This window comes from Perca fluviatilis, chromosome 18, assembly GCF_010015445.1.
Source record: "Perca fluviatilis chromosome 18, GENO_Pfluv_1.0, whole genome shotgun sequence".
Taxonomy (NCBI): domain Eukaryota; kingdom Metazoa; phylum Chordata; class Actinopteri; order Perciformes; family Percidae; genus Perca; species Perca fluviatilis.
In genome coordinates this window covers 188823-201556 of record NC_053129.1, presented here as the reverse complement: position 1 = coordinate 201556, position 12734 = coordinate 188823, and the positions used below count along the sequence as shown (strand labels likewise).

Here is a 12734-nt window from a genome sequence, read left to right as displayed (position 1 = left end):
ATATAGCACTAGACAGGATATAGACTTCACACTGATCCAAAGCATTGTATATAGCAGAGGATTGTTTCGATCCATCGACCTCAGGGTTATGGGCCCAGCACGCGCTCCGCGCCACTCTGCTCTTCTTTTCATACACAACGGCTGGAAAATCAACACCCTTCACTCTATGTCTTATTTCTCTAGCATCATTTATTTTAGAAGATTGTAACCAGCAGCAAGTGAGTAGGTTTAGGTCTGTCAATATGGGCTGAGCATTTACCTGGGCGGAACTTGTGAACATCTCCTTTGCATATTCACTGTAAAGAGTGTACCCCTCCTCTGGGTTATGGGCCCAGCATGCTCGCTGTGCCACTCTGCTCTTCTTTTTTAGATGCAAGGGTTGGAAAATCTGTGGTTCAAACATTGTGGGAATGTTTGGGAACCTATGGCAACCAAGGTTCCAACAGCTTATGGGTTGCAAAGTTAAGCTTTTGGTAGACCACGCGCAACAATCTTTTTGTGATTTTCTTGAGTCTTCTAAAGCAATACTTAGCGGGGACATTTCACTTTGGACAATCTTGTGGCAATGGATTCTTACTCTTCTAAAAACATGGTCATGCGATCCAAAGCATTTAGTATTAGCAGACTATAGTTTTAACCACCCTCTGGTTTAGGGGTGTTTATTCAATAATAAATGCTTAGTTGACATTAGACACTTGTGCCAACGAATGAGCATTTCACATTGAACACTTGTGATTGTGTGTGGTGTTTTGGCAAGGACGGTACCACATTGCTACTAATCATTTTAGTTCCTTCACCAAGCTATGTTGTAAGACTTCTATGCAAATTATAAGTATATGTCAGGACATCAGATGCATTGCTTTACCAGAGATGTGACATTCGCAAATGGCAGTGGTGGGATTTGAACCCACGCCCAGAGAGACTGGAGCCTAAATCCAGCGCCTTTAGACCACTTCGGCCACACTACCTGCGTGCACCAGATCTCCACACACTGGGACCGTAACTAACGGTACACTTGTTAATTTCAGTGCGACAAAACCTTCGCAAGTAAAGAGCCAATACTTTATTAATACATGTTATCAACACCCTTTAGTCTTTGTCTTATTTCTCTGGCATCATTTATTTTAGAAGATTGTAACCAGCAGCAAGTGAGTAGGTTTAGGTCTGTGAATATGGGCTGAGCATTTACCTGGGCTGAACTTGTGAACATCTCCTTTTGCATAATCACTGTAAAGAGCCATTACCCCTCCCACTGCCAACAATTGTTCCCAAAACAATAGGACATACATTTTTTGATTGCAAATGAACAGTCCAAAAACAATGGAGGAGTTGAAAGTGCTCATGTTTGGTATATTACAAATCACTTCAAGTGATTGTCAGAATGAGTGAAATCATGTCATTAAGGGTGGAGACGTTTAACTTTAGACACTTATTGCAACGCATAGTTTGTCAAGTGGATATAGCACTAGACAGGATATAGACTTCACACAGATCCAAAGCATTGCATTTAGCAGAGGATTGTTTCGATCCATCGACCTCAGGGTTATGGGCCCAGCACGCTTCCGCTGCGCCACTCTGCTCTTCTTTTCATACACAACGGCTGGAAAATCAACACCCTTCACTCTATGTCTTATTTCTCTAGCATCATTTATTTTAGAAGATTGTAACCAGCAGCAAGTGAGTAGGTTTAGGTCTGTCAATATGGGCTGAGCATTTACCTGGGCTGAACTTGTGAACATCTCCTTTTGCATATTCACTGTAAAGAGCATTACCCCTCCTCTGGGTTATGGGCCCAGCATGCTCGCGGCCACTCTGCTCTTCTTTTTTAGGATGCAAGGGTTGGAAAATCTGTGGTTCAAACATTGTGGGAATGTTTGGGAACCTATGGCAACCAAGGTTCCAACAGCTTATGGGTTGCAAAGTTAAGCTTTTGGTAGACCGCGCAACAATCTTTTTTGTGATTTTCTTGAGTCTTCTAAAGCAATACTTAGCGGGGACATTTCACTTTGGACAATCTTGTGGCAATGGATTCTTACTCTTCTAAAAACATGGTCATGCGATCCAAAGCATTTAGTATTAGCAGACTATAGTTTTAACCACCCTCTGGTTTAGGAGTGTTTTCGACTCAATAATAAATGCTTAGTTGACATTAGACACTTGTGCCAACGAATGAGCATTTCACATTGAACACTTGTGATTGTGTGTGGTGTTTTGGCAAGGACGGTACCACATTGCTACTAATCATTTTAGTTCCTTCACCAAGCTATGTTGTAAGACTTCTATGCAAATTATAAGTATATGTCAGGACATCAGATGCATTGCTTTACCAGAGATGTGACATTCGCAAATGGCAGTGGTGGATTTGAACCCACGTCCCAGAGAGACTGGAGCCTAAATCCAGCCCTTAGACCACTGGCCACACTACCCTGTTGCACCAGATCTCCACACACTGGGACCGTAACTAACGGTACACTTGTTAATTTCAGTCGCGACAAAACCTTCGCAAGTAAAGAGCCAATACTTTATTAATACATGTTATCAACACCCCTTTAGTCTTTGTCTTATTTCTCTGGCATCATTTATTTTAGAAGATTGTAACCAGCAGCAAGTGAGTAGGTTTAGGTCTGTGAATATGGGCTGAGCATTTACCTGGGCTGAACTTGTGAACATCTCCTTTTGCATAATCACTGTAAAGAGCCATTACCCCTCCCACTGCCAACAATTGTTTCCCAAAACAATAGGACATACATTTTTTTGGTATATTACAAATCACTTCAAGTGATTGTCAGAATGAGTGAAATCATGCCATTAAGGGTCACCAGCGGTATCGCCAGCCGGAGCAACATCGCCATATTGCCAGAAAGCTTCGGCTGCCGAATTCACCTGCAGTCGGAGCTCCAGCGGGACACGGAGAGCTCCACATTCCGGGTAGCAGCCTTCACCGCTAGTGTTGGTGAATAGCGTTGGGGCCGCTAGCTAACTAACCAGCTTCTAAATAAATACCTTTTAGTTATCTAAACACTTTAACAGTCAAATGAAACACTGGTGGTGGAGCTCCAGGTCCTGTATCGCAGACGACCGCCATCAGCGGGTAACACGTGCCAAGTTCTGCATCCCTGCCAAGACTTCCATCCATAAGGGGAAATAATGATTTTATAAGGCAAAGTAGCTACTCGTTTAATTAAATGTAGGCTATATACATTCCTTTGTCAGTTCATCAATATGATTATAATTTTTACAACGCTTAGAGACATCAATGTTTTATCAGACTATCATTTCGCTACCTGCGCAAATCTCGGCAGCAACGAGGGTTAAGAGATGACGATTATTCGCAAAATGATTATGCTGCCCGCCAGGTGGATGTAATTCTGCAGAAGCTATTGTTGCTGCCTGCCGGTGCAATGATTGGCAGTGAGGCACAACATCAGCAGCAAGCTGTGGTCATGGCCGGGATGTGCCGATGCTACCGGTGCGGGCCTTCTGTAAAGTCCTCGGCTGATTCGACTGCAGGTCGAGGTCGGCAGCTTGGCAATAATGATGTTGCCCGCTGGCCGATAAATACCCTGGTGACGGTCCGCCTGCGGCTGCAGGACCTGGAGCTCACCGCCAGTGTTTCAGTTTGACTGTTAAAAAAGTGTTAAGATAATTAAAAGGTATTTATTTAGAATCAGGCTGGTTGGTTAGTTAGCTAACGCTTAGCTTGCTATTCAACCAGGCTTCCATGTGACAGCTAAATAAGCCGGACAGAGTTGTCCCTCATCTGGCGATAGAAACCCTGCTTTCCCGTTCTGTTGGATCAGAGCTCCACAGCCTAAGTCCACAGGTACAAATTAGTTTTGCACCAAATGTATCGCAACAAGTGTTGCAAAAGTCGAGGCGCTTAGCTTCCTTTGTGATGCGAGAGCGCCATACAGTGACAGGTTCGAGAGGTTGTAATCACTGAGTTGTGGTTGTGATGGAAAATGAGTAAAAAAAGTACACGAGTAAATGTTGCATTACAAGTTTGCAGCTGTCATTGTGTTCATGCAAATATCAATCTACACATTTGTGAATATTTTTTCTACAAGTGCAAATTTCAATTTACAAGTTCAGATTTTTTTTACAAGCTCTCGTGTTTTTTTTCTTTTTGTGACTTCAAATTCAGATCACATGTGTGAATATTTTTTACAAGTGCAAATTTTAGTTTTACAAGTGCAAATTTTAATTTTACAAGTGCAAATTTTAATTTTACAAGTGCAAATTTTAACATACAAGTTCAGATTTTTTGTTCTGCAAGTTCTCACAATGTATTCTACAAGCTCTCACGTTTTGCACCATATTTACCTTCATATATTTCCGGCATCATTTATTTTAGAAGATTGTAACCAGCAGCAAGTGAGTAGGTTTAGGTCTGTGAATATGGGCTGAGCATTTACCTGGGCTGAACTTGTGAACATCTCCTTTTGCATAATCACTGTAAAGAGCCATTACCCTCCCACTGCCAACAATTGTTCCCAAAAACAATAGGACATACATTTTTGATTGCAAATGAACAGTCCAAAGACAATGGAGGAGTTGAAAGTGCTCGTTGGTATATTACGAATCACTTCAAGTGATTGTCAGAATGAGCGAAATCATGTCATTAAGGGTGGAGACGTTTAACTTTAGACACTTATTGCAACACATAGTTTGTCAAGTGGATATAGCACTAGACAGGATATAGACTTCACACAGATCCAAAGCATTGCATTTAGCAGAGGATGGTTTCGATCCATCGACCTCTGGGTTATGGGCCCAGCACGCCTGCGCTGCTTAACTCTTGCTCTTCCTTTCGTACACAAGAGCTGGAAAATCAACACCCTTCACTCTATGTCTTATTTCTCTAGCATCATTTATTTTAGAAGATTGTAACCAGCAGCAAGTGAGTAGGTTTAGGTCTGTCAATATGGGCTGAGCATTTACCTGGGCTGAATTTGTGAACATCTCCTTTTGCATATTCACTGTAAAGAGCATTACCCCTCCTCTGGGTTATGGGCCCAGCATGCTTCCGCTGTGCCACTCTGCTCTTCTTTTTTTAGATGCAAGGGTTGGAAAATCTGTGGTTCAAACATTGTGGGAATGTTTGGGAACCTATGGCAACCAAGGTTCCAACAGCTTATGGGTTGCAAAGTTAAGCTTTTGGTAGACCGCGCAACAATCTTTTTTGTGATTTTCTTGAGTCTTCTAAAGCAATACTTAGCGGGGACATTTCACTTTGGACAATCTTGTGGCAATGGATTCTTACTCTTCTAAAAACATGATCATGCGATCCAAAGCATTTAGTATTAGCAGACTATAGTTTTAACCACCCTCTGGTTTAGGAGTGTTTTCGACTCAATAATAAATGTGAAGTGAATATGGGCTGAGCATTTCCCTGTGCTGAACTTGTGAACATCTCCTTTTGCATATTCACTGTAAAGAGCCATTACACTTCCCACTGCCAACAATTGTTCCCAAAACAATAGGACATACATTTTTTGATTGCAAATGAACAGTCCAAAAACAATGGAGCAGGTGAAAGTGTTTGTGATTGGTACATAACAAATCACTTCAAGTGATTGTCAGAATGAGTGAAGTCATGTCATTAAGGGTGGAGCCTTTAGCAGGTGGAGACATTTCACTTTAGACACTTGTGGCAACAGATAGTTTGTCAAGTGGCTATAGCATTAGACAGGATATAAACTTCACGCTGCTCCAAAGCATTGCATTTAGCAGAGGATGGTTTTCGATCCATCGACCAAACATTGTGGGAATTTTTGGGAACCTATGGCAACCAAGGTTCCAGCAGCTTATGATTTGCAAAGTTAAGCTTTTGGTAGACCGTGCAACAATCTTTTTTGTGATTTTCCTGATTACCTCCAAGAATGTTGAAGGAGTCTATTAACGCAATACTTAGCGGGGACATTTCACTTTGGACAATCTTGTGGCAATGGATTCTTAGTCTTCTAAAAACATGGTCATGCGATCCAAAGCATTTAGTATTAGCAGACTATAGTTTTAACCACCCTCTGGTTTAGGAGTGTTTTCGACTCAATAATAAATGCTTAGTTGACATTAGACACTTGTGCCAACGAATGAGCATTTCACATTGAACACTTGTGATTGTGTGTGGTGTTTTGGCAAGGACTGTACCACATTGCTACTAATCATTTTAGTTCCTTCACCAAGCTATGTTGTAAGACTTCTATGCAAATTATAAGTATATGTCAGGACATCAGATGCATTGCTTTACCAGAGATGTGACATTCGCAAATGGCAGTGGTGGGATTTGAACCCACGCCTCCAGAGAGACTGGAGCCTAAATCCAGCGCCTTAGACCACTCGGCCACACTACCGCGTGCGACCAGATCTCCACACACTGGGATCGTAACTAACGGTACACTTGTTAATTTCAGTGCGACAAAACCTTCGCAAGTAAAGAGCCAATACTTTATTAATACATGTTATCAACACCCTTTAGTCTTTGTCTTATTTCTCCGGGCATCATTTATTTTAGAAGATTGTAACCAGCAGCAAGTGAGTAGGTTTAGGTCTGTGAATATGGGCTGAGCATTTACCTGGGCTGAACTTGTGAACATCTCCTTTTGCATAATCACTGTAAAGAGCCATTACCCCTCCCACTGCCAACAATTGTTCCCAAAACAATAGGACATACATTTTTGATTGCAAAATGAACAGTCCAAAAACAATTGAGGAGTTGAAAGTGCTTGTGTTTGGTATATTACGAATCACTTCAAGTGATTGTCAGAATGAGCAAAATCGTGTCATTAAGGGTGGAGACGTTTAACTTTAGACACTTATTGCAACACATAGTTTGTCAAGTGGATATAGCACTAGACAGGATATAGACTTCACACAGATCCAAAGCATTGTATTTAGCAGAGGATGGTTTCGATCCATCGACCTCTGGGTTATGGGCCCAGCACGCTTCGGCCGCGCCACTCTGCTCTTCTTTGCTACACAACAGCTGGAAAATCAACACCCTTCACTCTATGTCTTATTTCTCTAGCATCATTTATTTTAGAAGATTGTAACCAGCAGCAAGTGAGTAGGTTTAGGTCTGTCAATATGGGCTGAGCATTTACCATGGGCTGAACTTGTGAACATCTCCTTTTGCATATTCACTGTAAAGAGCATTACCCCTCCTCTGGGTTATGGGCCCAGCATGCTCGCTGTGCCACTCTGCTCTTCTTTTTAGATGCAAGGGTTGGAAAATCTGTGGTTCAAACATTGTGGGAATGTTTGGGAACCTATGGCAACCAAGGTTCCAACAGCTTATGGGTTGCAAAGTTAAGCTTTTGGTAGACCGGCGCAACAATCTTTTTGTGATTTTCTTGAGTCTTCTAAAGCAATACTTAGCGGGGACATTTCACTTTGGACAATCTTGTGGCAATGGATTCTTACTCTTCTAAAAACATGATCATGCGATCCAAAGCATTTAGTATTAGCAGACTATAGTTTTAACCACCCTCTGGTTTAGGAGTGTTTTCGACTCAATAATAAATGTGAAGTGAATATGGGCTGAGCATTTACCTGTGCTGAACTTGTGAACATCTCCTTTTGCATATTCACTGTAAAGAGCCATTACACTTCCCACTGCCAACAATTGTTCCCAAAACAATAGGACATACATTTTTTGATTGCAAATGAACAGTCCAAAAACAATGGAGGAGTTGAAAGTGCTTGGGTATATTACGAATCACTTCAAGTGATTGTCAGAATGAGTGAAATCATGTCATTAAGGGTGGAGACGTTTAACTTTAGACACTTATTGCAACGCATAGTTTGTCAAGTGGATATAGCACTAGACAGGATATAGACTTCACACAGATCCAAAGCATTGCATTTAGCAGAGGATGGTTTCGATCCATCGACCTCTGGGTTATGGGCCCAGCACGCTTCCGCTGCGCCACTCTGCTCTTCTTTTCGTACACAACAGCTGGAAAATCAACACCCTTCACTCTATGTCTTATTTCTCTAGCATCATTTATTTTAGAAGATTGTAACCAGCAGCAAGTGAGTAGGTTTAGGTCTGTCAATATGGGCTGAGCATTTACCTGGGCTGAATTTGTGAACATCTCCTTTTGCATATTCACTGTAAAGAGCATTACCCCTCCTCTGGGTTATGGGCCCAGCATGTTCCGCTGTGCCACTCTGCTCTTCTTTTTTAGATGCAAGGGTTGGAAAATCTGTGGTTCAAACATTGTGGGAATGTTTGGGAACCTATGGCAACCAAGGTTCCAACAGCTTATGGGTTGCAAAGTTAAGCTTTTGGTAGACCGCGCCCAACAATTTTTTTGTGATTTTCTTGAGTCTTCTAAAGCAATACTTAGCGGGGACATTTCACTTTGGACAATCTTGTGGCAATGGATTCTTACTCTTCTAAAAACATGATCATGCGATCCAAAGCATTTAGTATTAGCAGACTATAGTTTTAACCACCCTCTGGTTTAGGAGTGTTTTCGACTCAATAATAAATGTGAAGTGAATATGGGCTGAGCATTTACCTGGGCTGAACTTGTGAACATCTCCTTTTGCATATTCACTGTAAAGAGCCATTACACTTCCCACTGCCAACAATTGTTCCCAAAACAATAGGACATACATTTTTGATTGCAAATGAACAGTCCAAAAACAATGGAGCAGGTGAAAGTGTTTGTGATTGGTACATAACAAATCACTTCAAGTGATTGTCAGAATGAGTGAAGTCATGTCATTAAGGGTGGAGCCTTTAGCAGGTGGAGACATTTCACTTTAGACACTTGTGGCAACAGATAGTTTGTCAAGTGGCTATAGCATTAGACAGGATATAAACTTCACGCTGCTCCAAAGCATTGCATTTAGCAGAGGATGGTTTTCGATCCATCGACCAAACATTGTGGGAATTTTTGGGAACCTATGGCAACCAAGGTTCCAGCAGCTTATGATTTGCAAAGTTAAGCTTTTGGTAGACCGTGCAACAATTTTTTTGTGATTTTCCTGATTACCTCCAAGAATGTTGAAGGAGTCTATTAACGCAATACTTAGCGGGGACATTTCACTTTGGACAATCTTGTGGCAATGGATTCTTAGTCTTCTAAAAACATGGTCATGCGATCCAAAGCATTTAGTATTAGCAGACTATAGTTTTAACCACCCTCTGGTTTAGGAGTGTTTTCGACTCAATAATAAATGCTTAGTTGACATTAGACACTTGTGCCAACGAATGAGCATTTCACATTGAACACTTGTGATTGTGTGTGGTGTTTTGGCAAGGACGGTACCACATTGCTACTAATCATTTTAGTTCCTTCACCAAGCTATGTTGTAAGACTTCTATGCAAATTATAAGTATATGTCAGGACATCAGATGCATTGCTTTACCAGAGATGTGACATTCGCCAAATGGCAGTGGTGGGATTTGAACCCACGCCCAGAGAGACTGGAGCCTAAATCCAGCGCCTTAGACCACTCGGCCACACTACCTGCACCAGATCTCCACACACTGGGACCGAAATAACGGTACACTTGTTAATTTCAGTGCGACAAAACCTTCGCAAGTAAAGAGCCAATACTTTATTAATACATGTTATCAACACCCTTTAGTCTTTGTCTTATTTCTCTTATTCTCATTTATTTTAGAAGATTGTAACCAGCAGCAAGTGAGTAGGTTTAGGTCTGTGAATATGGGCTGAGCATTTACCTGGGCTGAACTTGTGAACATCTCCTTTTGCATAATCACTGTAAAGAGCCATTACCCCTCCCACTGCCAACAATTGTTCCCAAAACAATAGGACATACATTTTTTGATTGCAAATGAACAGTCCAAAAACAATGGAGCAGGTGAAAGTGTTTGTGATTGGTACATAACAAATCACTTCAAGTGATTGTCAGAATGAGTGAAGTCATGTCATTAAGGGTGGAGCCTTTAGCAGGTGGAGACATTTCACTTTAGACACTTGTGGCAACAGATAGTTTGTCAAGTGGCTATAGCATTAGACAGGATATAAACTTCACGCTGCTCCAAAGCATTGCATTTAGCAGAGGATGGTTTTCGATCCATCGACCAAACATTGTGGGAATTTTTGGGAACCTATGGCAACCAAGGTTCCAGCAGCTTATGATTTGCAAAGTTAAGCTTTTGGTAGACCGTGCAACAATCTTTTTTGTGATTTTCCTGATTACCTCCAAGAATGTTGAAGGAGTCTATTAACGCAATACTTAGCGGGGACATTTCACTTTGGACAATCTTGTGGCAATGGATTCTTAGTCTTCTAAAAACATGGTCATGCGATCCAAAGCATTTAGTATTAGCAGACTATAGTTTTAACCACCCTCTGGTTTAGGAGTGTTTTCGACTCAATAATAAATGCTTAGTTGACATTAGACACTTGTGCCAACGAATGAGCATTTCACATTGAACACTTGTGATTGTGTGTGGTGTTTTGGCAAGGACGGTACCACATTGCTACTAATCATTTTAGTTCCTTCACCAAGCTATGTTGTAAGACTTCTATGCAAATTATAAGTATATGTCAGGACATCAGATGCATTGCTTTACCAGAGATGTGAGATTTGCAAATGGCAGTCGTGGGATTTGAACCCACGCCCCAGAGAGACTGGAGCCTAAATCCAGCGCCTTAGACCACTTCGGCCACACTACCGTGCGCACCAGATCTCCACACACTGGGACCGTAACTAACGGTACACTTGTTAATTTCAGTGCGACAAAACCTTCGCAAGTAAAGAGCCAATACTTTATTAATACATGTTATCAAAACCCTTTACTCTTTGTCTTATTTCTCTGGCATCATTTATTTTAGAATATTGTAACCAGTAGAAAGTGAGTACACTTGTTAATTTCAGTGCGACAAAACCTTCGCAAGGAAAGAGCCAATACTTTATTAATACATGTTATCAACACCCTTTAGTCTTTGTCTTATTTCTCGGCATCATTTATTTTAGAAGATTGTAACCAGCAGCAAGTGAGTAGGTTTAGGTCTGTGAATATGGGCTGAGCATTTACCTGGGCTGAACTTGTGAACATCTCCTTTTGCATAATCACTGTAAAGAGCCATTACCCCTCCCACGCCAACAATTGTTCCCAAAACAATAGGACATACATTTTTTGATTGCAAATGAACAGTCCAAAACAATTGAGGAGTTGAAAGTGCTTGTGTTTGGTATATTACGAATCACTTCAAGATATTGTCAGAATGAGCGAAATCGTGTCATTAAGGGTGGAGACGTTTAACATTAGACACTTATTGCAACACATAGTTTGTCAAGTGGATATAGCACTAGACAGGATATAGACTTCACACTGATCCAAAGCATTGTATATAGCAGAGGATTGTTTCGATCCATCGACCTCAGGGTTATGGGCCCAGCACGCTTCCGCTGCGCCACTCTGCTCTTCTTTTCATACACAACGGCTGGAAAATCAACACCCTTCACTCTATGTCTTATTTCTCTAGCATCATTTATTTTAGAAGATTGTAACCAGCAGCAAGTGAGTAGGTTTAGGTCTGTCAATATGGGCTGAGCATTTACCTGGGCTGAACTTGTGAACATCTCCTTTTGCATATTCACTGTAAAGAGCATTACCCCTCCTCTGGGTTATGGGCCCAGCATGCTTCCGCTGTGCCACTCTGCTCTTCTTTTTTTAGATGCAAGGGTTGGAAAATCTGTGGTTCAAACATTGTGGGAATGTTTGGGAACCTATGGCAACCAAGGTTCCAACAGCTTATGGGTTGCAAAGTTAAGCTTTTGGTAGACCGCGCAACAATCTTTTTTGTGATTTTCTTGAGTCTTCTAAAGCAATACTTAGCGGGGACATTTCACTTTGGACAATCTTGTGGCAATGGATTCTTACTCTTCTAAAAACATGATCATGCGATCCAAAGCATTTAGTATTAGCAGACTATAGTTTTAACCACCCTCTGGTTTAGGAGTGTTTTCGACTCAATAATAAATGTGAAGTGAATATGGGCTGAGCATTTCCCTGTGCTGAACTTGTGAACATCTCCTTTTGCATATTCACTGTAAAGAGCCATTACACTTCCCACTGCCAACAATTGTTCCCAAAACAATAGGACATACATTTTTTGATTGCAAATGAACAGTCCAAAAACAATGGAGGAGTTGAAAGTGCTTGGTATATTACGAATCACTTCAAGTGATTGTCAGAATGAGTGAAATCATGTCATTAAGGGTGGAGACGTTTAACTTTAGACACTTATTGCAACACATAGTTAGTCAAGTGGATATAGCACTAGACAGGATATAGACTTCACACAGATCCAAAGCATTGCATTTAGCAGAGGATGGTTTCGATCCATCGACCTCTGGGTTATGGGCCCAGCACGCTTCCGCTGCCACTCTGCTCTTCTTTCGCTTACACAACAGCTGGAAAATCAACACCCTTCACTCTATGTCTTATTTCTCTAGCATCATTTATTTTAGAAGATTGTAACCAGCAGCAAGTGAGTAGGTTTAGGTCTGTCAATATGGGCTGAGCATTTACCTGGGCTGAATTTGTGAACATCTCCTTTTGCATATTCACTGTAAAGAGCATTACCCCTCCTCTGGGTTATGGGCCCAGCATGCTTCCGCTGTGCCACTCTGCTCTTCTTTTTTTAGATGCAAGGGTTGGAAAATCTGTGGTTCAAACATTGTGGGAATGTTTGGGAACCTATGGCAACCAAGGTTCCAACAGCTTATGGGTTGCAAAGTTA

The 12734-nt window shown here is 41.4% G+C and overlaps 5 non-coding genes across 5 annotated transcripts; all 5 read right to left on the bottom strand.

Annotated features, from left to right (window-relative positions):
• Positions 1-886: 886 nt before the first annotated feature.
• Positions 887-968, bottom strand: trnal-uag. Its single transcript has one exon. It is a non-coding gene; the product is annotated as a tRNA-Leu (tRNA).
• A 5303-nt stretch (positions 969-6271) lies between these two features.
• Positions 6272-6353, bottom strand: trnal-uag. The gene has a single exon. It is a non-coding gene; the product is annotated as a tRNA-Leu (tRNA).
• Positions 6354-7865: 1512 nt separating this feature from the next.
• trnam-cau lies at positions 7866-7937 on the bottom strand. Its single transcript has one exon. It is a non-coding gene; the product is annotated as a tRNA-Met (tRNA).
• A 1466-nt stretch (positions 7938-9403) lies between these two features.
• On the bottom strand, positions 9404-9483 carry trnal-uag. The gene has a single exon. It is a non-coding gene; the product is annotated as a tRNA-Leu (tRNA).
• A 1096-nt stretch (positions 9484-10579) lies between these two features.
• Positions 10580-10661, bottom strand: trnal-uag. The gene has a single exon. It is a non-coding gene; the product is annotated as a tRNA-Leu (tRNA).
• Positions 10662-12734: the final 2073 nt, after the last annotated feature.